This window comes from Daphnia pulicaria, chromosome 11, assembly GCF_021234035.1.
Source record: "Daphnia pulicaria isolate SC F1-1A chromosome 11, SC_F0-13Bv2, whole genome shotgun sequence".
NCBI lineage: Eukaryota > Metazoa > Arthropoda > Branchiopoda > Diplostraca > Daphniidae > Daphnia > Daphnia pulicaria.
The window spans coordinates 1530459-1540502 of NC_060923.1; the positions used below are offsets into that span (position 1 = coordinate 1530459).

Sequence of the window (10044 nt, forward strand, 5' to 3'; positions counted from 1 at the left end):
CAACACAGCCGAGAACCGACCAGGGATCTATTGCTCTGTCCTTGCAAATTGCAATCTATAGCAATATCCAATATGGCAACGTTTTAGATCACGTCTGCTCTTCATACTTGTCTGCTACTGGGATTTCGATAGGCATTAAAATCACCTCGTGGAGGTGATTGAGCTCAATTGAAAAATAATAAATGTTGTGCACGACATTCTAAGCATATGAAGATAGTCGATGAGATGAAAGAATGAAATGCTTCCATAATAACTAGTTTCATGATCCTAGACATGTGATGACCCACACAATACGTGCTTGAGTGAATCATGAATAATATCACATCAATGTGTAATGTTTACTCTTTCTTGTAGCCGACTTATGGTGATGTTCAAACTTTTAGAAAGCAAGGTGTATATTTTGTAACCACATTTCTCCTCATCTCTTCACAGGATTTAGTCTCCCCAATTTCGTCTCTGCTCTGGCTTGGTCTGGGACTTCCCCGAAATAAAACATAAACTGTGTTTAATATTGAAATGGTAAATATATTTCTTTACAATAATGATGAAACTTTTCTTGATTTCAATTTCTGTTATTACAGAAGTTACTGTGTCTTCGATACAAGAAAATGAGTGGGCCAAATGTATCCCTTATTGGGTGATATTCATCACTGATGAAGATGGTATAAAAAGAGTTCCAAAATTAGTCGGATGGAGTTTGTCTTCCTCAAGGTAAAAACATATTCTCCACCTTTTGGTTGTTGATTTGTGTTTCACCCGATTTTATTTTTCACAGGTTCCATCAGAATAATTTTGCATCAAGAATCTCAGAATATTGCTGCATCAAGAATCGTACGGCATCGAGCAGAGCCAGAAAATTATGGCGCCTTGTGTCCGGTCAACCGTCGAGTATCTATTAAGCCTGTTGGGTGAATGATGTAGAAGACGCTTCCTCTGCAACAGCCCCAACGAGAACGAGAAAAATGATCACCCCTATGGGAACCATGAGTCCCGAAATTCCTTCTGCTGTTGTCACCGAACAACTGACGGGTTACAACCCGTCAGTAGGAGCGGCCTCATATTGGAACCACTAGCTCCTCAGTGGCTGACAATCAATAATGCAATTTTACCTGATGCCCATTAAGCAGCGCTGCCTTCAAGTTAGTGACGTAGTGGCTTGTTACCATTTGTTGAAATCCACTTGTTTTTTTGTTCTATTTCTTTATGTATGGTCTTAAGTTAATTATAGCATTCTGTTAGTTAAACATGTACGAGCCAAAGTCTAAATAGATCTTCCGGAGGAAATATTTCGTTGATTAAATAATTAAGTAGTTCCGAAAGGTGACCAGTATCATATTGTGAGAAAACGACCTTGAAATAAATGGTGATTATTCCTTGGATTATAAAAATCTTATTCCTTGGAACTAATATATAATCAAAGTCATTTTCATATGCAGGCGACATAAGAGTTTGTTACTATTGCTCAATCAACAATTAAACAACATAATAGGAGATTTAAAAAATAATCGGTCAGTATCATTTCCTTTGAATTTCGTTCAAGGTCACGATAAACTACGTAAAACTGTCAATGCAGTGGTGTAGAGGTTGGGTGAAAACGACACGTGTTGCATCATTATCAAGCAGGTACAATAGCCGCAAGGGTAAGCTATTTGGTATTCATTTTGATATTGGTTTTTGCAGACCCATCCCCAGCAACGTCTTCCTAAAGAAAGAAAGGCCAGTTTGCATTTCAATTGAAGGTCATGGAAATCATTGCGTAAAACGTGCCATGCGACGGCGGAGAGGTTGGGTGAGAACGACACGTGTAACATCATTCAAGCAGGTAAAAAAGCCGCAAGGCTTTAGAGGTGGGTCAGGGTGAGAAAAAATCGTATAAAAGGAGAGAGAAGAGATGATAGGAATCAGTCGAGTGAGCATCTCCGACACGGCAACAACTGCAGCCCACTATTTGTCACCAACTGTATTCTTCATCGTATTATCAGTTCGCAATCATGGGTAAATATTCTGTGTTTTACATGAAGTTTTGCATCAATTTCTTTTGTTTTTCTGTTTGTTAATATCCAGTAATTGTTAAATAATAATGTTCAAATAAATTACTGTCTAGTTAACTATGGCGTCGTGCTGCTGTTGGGTGTCGTATCGTTGATGGCTGGGTCGACCACTGGTGTACCAATGTCTCTTGGGTATGGCGGATACCAAAGCACAACCTACGCTGCTCCAGCTTACTACACCGAGGCTCCCAAGTACTACACTTCCAAGGCATCGGAGTACTACACGACTACTTATGCTGCCCCAGCCTATTACACCGAGGCTCCCAAGTATTACTCAGCTCCTAACTACTACACCGAGGTTCCAACTTATTACACCACCAAAGCGGCTGAATACTATACCGAGCTGCCCAAGTACTACACCACCAAGGCTCCAGAGTACTACACCACAAGTTATGCTGCCCCGAGCTACTACACCGAAGCCCCGAAGTATTACTCTGCCCCGAGCTACATCACCAAAGAGCCCGAGTACTACACCAAGGCTCCTGAGTACTACACGACTACGTATGCCCCAACTTACTACACCGATGCTCCAAAGTACTACTCTGCACCCAGCTACTACACCGAGGCTCCAGCTTACTACGCTACAACATACGCTCCATCTAGCTACTACACCGAGGCTACCAAGTACTACACCGAAAAGGCCGAATATTACACAACCACGTACGCTGCCCCAGTCTACTACACCGAGGAACCCAAGTATTACTCAGCTCCAAGCTACTACCAAACAGAGGCTCCTGTTTACTACACCAAGGCCTCCGAGTATTACACTACAACCTACGCTCCCCCCAGCTACTACACTGAAGCTCCCAAGGACTACACTACCAAGGCACCTGAGTATTATACCACTACTTACGCTGCTCCGACCTACTACACCGAAGCTCCGAAGTATTATTCTCCGCCGAGTTACTACACCACTAAGGCCCCTGAATATTACACCACAACCTACGCTTCTCCAGTTAACTACAGGGAAGCTCCTAAATACTAGAGCCGATTTAATTTGATCAATTATCTTAAAATTTGTCGGTCATATCTTAGTAGTTACTAGTCAATGGGAATTAATTGTTGATCTTTAATGAGAAATAAAATTGTAATGCGGGTAATCATCTTTGTGTTCCCTTGGTACCTTCAAGCTCTTTGACATTGTGACGTGTTCTAATTTTTGTTGGATCTTTCCTGCTTCATATGTTGGATGTAATTATTACTCTAGTTGATCTGCATTCGGTCATATTCTGATGCTTGAACTAACTTCATTTCCAGGGTAAGTTACGTGAGATACGTAATGTTTTTGGTGTAGACTAAATTTTTATTAGTTAACAGCAGAAGTTTAGTATTTTTAACTTCGATTAATGTAACAAATATGCGCATGGCAAATAATGTTGTAACATTTGTATTCATACCAGCATAAAAAACGATGGAATGCAAACGTTTAAGAATTGTTTTCAAATTGTCCATCACTCCCAGCACTATGTAGGAACAGTATCTAGATAATTGTTTGGCGGTAGAAGATAGCAATTTCTTGGAAGTCCAGCGAGCACGAAGTAATCACTGTCCGTAAATGTAAATCGCTATACTTTGCCAACTTGGAAGTGCAATCGATCACGACAGAAGGTGACACTGCCCTAACTGTGCCCAGGGAGATTACCTGGCCAGTGAAGAAGAGAGAAGTACGAAGCCAGTTTAACTGGCGAGATATAGTCATAGTAGACTTCCGGGTTAGACTCATGACCCTCCAAAAGTTTTCATAAGATCATGCGCCCTTCCAAGTCACCGTTCGACCAGAGCCCTCCCCTCCTCCTGGTTGTCACAGCGGGTGAGTGACCACCGGCGGGCGTTAGTTAGTGGTTAGTTAGGGAAACGGGGCCACAGAAAAGAAGGGAGCCCAGGTATGCACTTGAAATTTATCTAAATCTACACAAATTATCAGTCTTCAATTCCAGCAATCTTTGGTCAGTTTCCAAACAACTATAAAAGTGGTGAAGAGGGATTAAGTAACGATTAACCTGAAAGGTTAATTTCGTTAAGGAAAATTTAGATAATTTTCAAACTATATTGTAGTGGCAGAAAGAAATGCCTCAAATCTATCAACCTTACATTGCCCTAAATTACAACAAAGTGTTGGTCACCATAAAATCTTGAGTAGCAGCATTTTCTTGCTGTTGTCCGCAAAATAGATAGCAACATAGAATCGACTCTGGCGAAAGCATCAATATTTTGATGATTTACAACTTGACAGGGAAAAGTTAATGTGAACATTATTGCCCTAAAGAACACAGTAATTCAAAATAATTTTGGAAAAAAAAACTACCTTGCAACATAAATTATTTTGCTTCAGAAGACATAAGGTTGTGGGCATGCATTATTGGATTAGACCATTTCATTTCTATTGTCATGAGCACATAGTTGGCCAGGTAGGCCCACATGAAAACTTCAGCTGAAATTATCTGAAAACGTTTAATCAATGCAGTAAGAATCATTAGATAAAGATTTTTTTATCTATTACTTTAAAAAAAGTGACATGTTATCCGATCTCTGCTGTTAAACTTTTTAAGTAACTTATGAAATAACTTATGAAAGTTACGACGTGTAATGTCATGTCTGTCTGTGACTGACTGACAGTGCAACTAACTTAAGATTCAAAACTCATTACTAGATGTCGCCAGTGTCGCCCATGTTGTTCTGACGTCGTGAAACGAGGAGAAAAGTGCGAAACAAATTGTTGCTAATTTATACTTATATTCCTGTGATTTCAAATACCAAATTGAACTTCGTATCATATGTAGGTTTATCTTGACCTAGTTTCCTTATTTTTATACTGTACCAACTTATTTCTTCAAATTCTAGATGCATACTGTCAGTCATTCCAACAAGTTGACTTAGCACTCAGTCAATTTCCATCCATTAGGCCCATCATGCTGTCAAAAGCCTAAAACTCATGGTTGAAGTCAACATGAAGTGGAATACAAATGTGCCGAGATAAGGTATTTCCCCATAACTGCTACTAGACCATTACAATTCAGATTATCATATAACATTGGTATTCTTGAACCATAGGATCTTTTCTGAATCTCGCAATTTTGGTGGCGTGCCCTGCAACAGCATGTTTTTTGTTATGGCTGTTTCTATTTCTGTTTAGAAGGAAACCCAGCTGAAGGATAGGTAGAGTTTTATTTCTCATAGGTAAATTTGTGTAAATTTGTAAATAATGTAGAGAATTTCCTTGTCCCATTTCCACTTAGAGTTTCAGAGACATGAAGAGTGTGAAGTGAGACCTGCCATGTGTATGTTCATGTACCAGATCTGCTTGATGAAAGTCAAATGCCTTACTAAATTCATCATCCATATGGTAAAGGTATAAGCACGAAGCAACAATTCCACCCATCATCACGCTACTGCAATACTTCATGACACTTTCTTTTAGCATCGAGAAATATATCTCATCATGTGGAGTAATGCTGTTGGTTGCTGTGAATTCCTTTTTTATGTTTTTTTTAATTATGAACATTTCAGTGTGTTTCTTAGAAAAGGTAAAGATTGATATGCTTTATTCATTGTTATATTTTCATTAATGTAAAACATTTGTTTTTACAGAGCACGCTGTTTCTTTATGGAATCGTGCTGTACTGGCACGGTCGCACGGAGATTCTTGTGCCAATGCTGACCTTTGTCCATGACGGAAGAGGGACTTCCACCAACATCCTTATCTTCGCGACGCACGCTCATCTAGCTTCACTGCTTCTAAACACAATTTGTTGTACTTCATTGGCGAATTGGCGAGTTTCTGGACCACTTCATGTTCGCTTCCGTCCGCTGTTACACACCTGCAGTCACTCACCACGGGATCATGCCCAGGTACCCAACAATTGACTTATTTTCGTAGGTTATCTTCCAATAGTCTAGTTGCGTTAGACTCTGTCTGTGTAATAGTAATTTTCCAAAATCAGGCAGTTTTACGCGCCAACGAAGTTTTACTTGGACGTTTCTTTTTTCTAACGCTAGATGGCTTTTGATAATTTGCAGCTGTCAAAACAGTCAGATTCAGTTACTTTGAGCATCTCTTTTTACATTTATTGGCTGTTATTTTGTTGAAATATTTAGAAATAACTGACGATTACTATTTCAGAAACAAAGCTCACTTGTTAAATTTTCGATCATTGCTTTTTTTTCTACTTCCGGTTTTCACATTTCAGTCAGTAGTTCAGTAAATATTCATTCGAGGTACAATAGAACCACATATTCGTGATCCTCCATGGTTGTGATTGTAATATGATCAACTGTAGTCTGCATTGACTACCCTGCCTTATTAATAATACGGTTCTTCAAAACGGAAAACGCCTGAGGGGAGCTAGCACTAGGGAATCCCATGGACTACTTAAGCTAGAGGACGGGTCTCTTCGTCAATTCCTATGTCGGTTACCATTTTTTTTTTTTTTTACTTTAATGAATCGAGCTTCAAAAATGATCTAGAGTCTATTAAATTATCCCTATGCGGGAATTATTTAATTTCTGTGATATTTTAATCCTATACTATCCTATACTATAAAAGAATAAGCCTCTTGGGCGGAGCAAAAAAACTTGTGCTCACGCGGTGATTGGCTCCCAGAGTTTCTACCTGTTTTGGGTTCTTTACCCTCAAGGGAAAATCCTCGAGTTGCAACAGGGGAGGCTGAGTCACTTGAAGGGGGGATCGAGCTGGGGGAGAAAATATGGGGAAGGAAACACGGAAATTCGTTCGTTCTTTTTACTTACGATAGTTGTTAAGCGAAAATAACGTTTGTAAAATATGAACTTCATAATTAACACCAAGGGAAATGTGTTCACCAAATAATAAAGACTAAAATCGGCTTACTAACATAAAAATAACGATACGGCAGTATGTCAATTTCACTCACCACTGTTTGAGCTACGGCAAAGTATATAAAGAGTGGCAGAAACTCACAAAATGTAAAATTGCGCTTCCTCACAAAGAAAACGTTGTGATTGAATCAATTTATTTTAAAGGATTTAATTCAAAGATTTTTATAGAACTTAGAATTAAAAGGGAGCTTAGGCACGTTTTCAAGGAGAAAGAAAATCGCTTTAATATTCTATAGCGGGTCTTCTTGGTCGGGGTCTAACACTACGGTTACTATTCTACTGAATCTCGAAAATTGTGTTCCTATAGATAATGATAAAAACCCTAGAATTAACGGATAATAGAACTAAAAGACAGAAGAAAACGAAAATTTCATTCACTGCAAAACACATTGAAATTGACTCAATTGCTACTAGGAAAAACGTTAGTGACGGGTAACAAATCAAAAGACAACAATACCAGTCTTAAAATTCATAATAAAACGTTGCAATTGATTCAATTGCATTGTGTTTGACCATCAAATTCGTTCTTCTGTCTTTTTTTCTTACGTTAATTTTCGGAAAAACGTGAGTGACGGGTAACTAATCAAAAGACAATAATACCAGTCTTAAATTAAACTGTTTGTGTTTGATTACGCATCCGCGACTAAAACAGACAAACATTTCGGGGAAAAGACGAATAGCTCTAACACTAATATTAAGCGAGGGGCAGACAGATATCAGGCGACGAATCGACGGGCAGGTAACGAATATTGAGTAATAAATAAACTACGGACAAGAAATGAACAGGCTAATCAAGATATCACGCAATTCAAATAAATTGCAATAAAAAAGTCTTTACAACTTAAAACGAATAAAAGAAAAAAAGTGATCAAAAAACGAAAATGGTCTAGCAAGAAGAAAATTAACTGGCAACAAGGCGACAATGAGTTTGACAGGCAAGATGTCAACAGGCGGAAAAAATTTAAATCACTCTGAATCAAAATAAAACATCAATCAAATCAATTGCAAATCAAAAATCATCGCAATTATTTCAAATTGCGATGATAAAATAAATAAGAATAAATGAAAAAAGTGACAAAAAAACGAAAAAGGTCTAGCAAGAAGAAAACTAACAAGGCAACAATGAGATTGACGGGCAAGATGTCAACAGGGGAGAAAAATATTTAAAAAATGGCGAAGCAAGCACGGAAATTTTTTAATTTTACGACAGCTGTGAAGTGAAAACGAAATTTATAAAAAATGAACTTCATGGTTAAAACCAAGAGGAATATGTTCATGAAATAATAAATGTGGAATCGGCCAACTAACTTATAATTAACCAAATGGCAATGTGTGAATTTCACTCATGTTGATTTGAGCTAGCCAAAGTATATAAAGAGTCACGGTTTTTCCGTTAAGTTCTAATATAATTGGCTTTCTTGGGCGAAGAAACAGGGCCGCTTTGAATGTTTATAAAAAGTAGTCCTTTTTCGTAGGGTTCTATTTGGCTGTCCCCCGTCTATAGCAAAAAGAAATTTAACTGGCAAAAGGAGAATGACAAGGAGACGATAACATTCACAGGCAAGATGTAAATTGGGTGGGGAAATAATTCAATCAAAATGAAAAAAAAAACATTCAGCAACTCCAAAATTGCAACATCGACAACTCTGTAAAAAAAAAATAACTGCCACTAACTATGCCGATACAAGCGGAAGCGGAACGGATGCAATGAGGAAACCCACAACATCAAATTTTGTATTGCGAATTTAGTACAGCTAATTTAGATTTGCGATCAGTCGGCGGAGCCGTGAAAATCACATTCGGGATCAGCACGGCGAAGCCGTGAAAATCGATAAAAAGGTCAAGTTAGGATAAGTTATGGGTTTATTTTTGAAGTTATCTCGAACGACGGGAAAAGTAAAAGTCCAAATCGCTTACGAAAAACACGAATCCACGTTGCCTTGGAAAATCATTAACGTACCAAATTCTTATGTTTCCGTTACGTTAGCTTACAACTGGCACAAGATTACTAGTTAGATCAGATAGAAAGAAGAAAATCATTCAGATAGAAATTAGATCAGATTAGATCAGATAGAAAAGCAAGCTTATCAGCTCGCCGCGAAGGGATAGTTGTAAGCCAGTTGAAAACTGTCTTAATTGACAAATTCAGGGCCTATTGTTTAGTCGGACTTATTCACAATTCACACGTTTCTTCACAGACTTTTTTGTCTTAAAACAGGATTTTTCTGTCACAGTTCAATATTCTTGCAAGTTATTAACGTTTAGTTTGCTCAACTCATATGTTCCTATTTTTACACATAAAGTTCAATAATTGAATTTAAAAAATAACCATCGTTTAGTCAAATAACTGTAAAACATAAATGCAAATCTGGTTGTTGCGTCATGGTTGGGACACCAATGATAACGTCATCATGGCGATGCTATGGACATCTGGTGGTTTTTAATCATGCTTAACCATCCATAACGAATATATTTAAATAAAAAATATTCGACAAGAAAGAATTAATTTTAAACTTAACACGTTAAGTAAATGACAAGCACGTTAAGAATGGAAAGTGGAATTTAAACCTAAGGTGAAAAAGTTGTAGTCGCCACCGCAAGATGTCACCAGTCATTAAGTGAAAAAGTTGTAGTCGCCACCGCAAGATGTCACCAGTCGTTAAACAATTATTTTAACAGTTTTTCGTTAATTACTGGAAAACTAATTAAGTAAATGCAATTATTTTTGTTCTGGTCGCACCGCATATTTTTTTTGTAATTATTAAGACCAAAAAGTCCGAAATCTGTCGTTAAACATCCGAGCTATGGAGCGGGACATACAGACAGACAAAGTGACATGGTATTTTTTTTTCTGCGTGTGCGATTATTAGCTTCGCCCTTCGGGCTCGCAATTAGAAATTGACGTAGGTGTTCGTTGGTTGTCGCCGCCTAGCGGTGATTGTTGGTTGACCACTGTGTGATTCTCTGGTTTTGGTTTGGTTTGGTATAATTAGGTGCGTCTGCTATCTGTGATTCTCTGGTGATTCTCTGGATTCTGTTTGTTTTCTTTCTAAAAACCATGGAAGAGTTTAGAATTCTTAGCGCTAGGTGGAGACAACCAACGAACACCTCTTCCGTCCTCTCAAAATTAAAACGCAAA

The 10044-nt window shown here is 38.1% G+C and overlaps 3 long non-coding RNA genes across 4 annotated transcripts; 2 read left to right on the plus strand and 1 right to left on the minus strand.

The window, feature by feature from the left end:
- Positions 1-125: 125 nt before the first annotated feature.
- LOC124315802 lies at positions 126-1471 on the plus strand. Its single transcript, XR_006911698.1, has 4 exons — positions 126-331; positions 433-519; positions 582-711; positions 776-1471. It is a non-coding gene; the product is annotated as an uncharacterized LOC124315802 (long non-coding RNA).
- Positions 1472-4126: 2655 nt separating this feature from the next.
- Positions 4127-4821, minus strand: LOC124315731. 2 transcript variants are annotated; one of them, XR_006911611.1, is made up of 3 exons: positions 4567-4821; positions 4357-4492; positions 4127-4276 (listed from the first exon to the last, which is right to left on the minus strand). It is a non-coding gene; the product is annotated as an uncharacterized LOC124315731 (long non-coding RNA). The 2 variants fall into 2 exon arrangements; XR_006911610.1 differs by having other exon boundaries at positions 4552-4821.
- A 192-nt stretch (positions 4822-5013) lies between these two features.
- Positions 5014-5395, plus strand: LOC124315784. Its single transcript, XR_006911672.1, has 3 exons — positions 5014-5029; positions 5103-5207; positions 5288-5395. It is a non-coding gene; the product is annotated as an uncharacterized LOC124315784 (long non-coding RNA).
- Positions 5396-10044: the final 4649 nt, after the last annotated feature.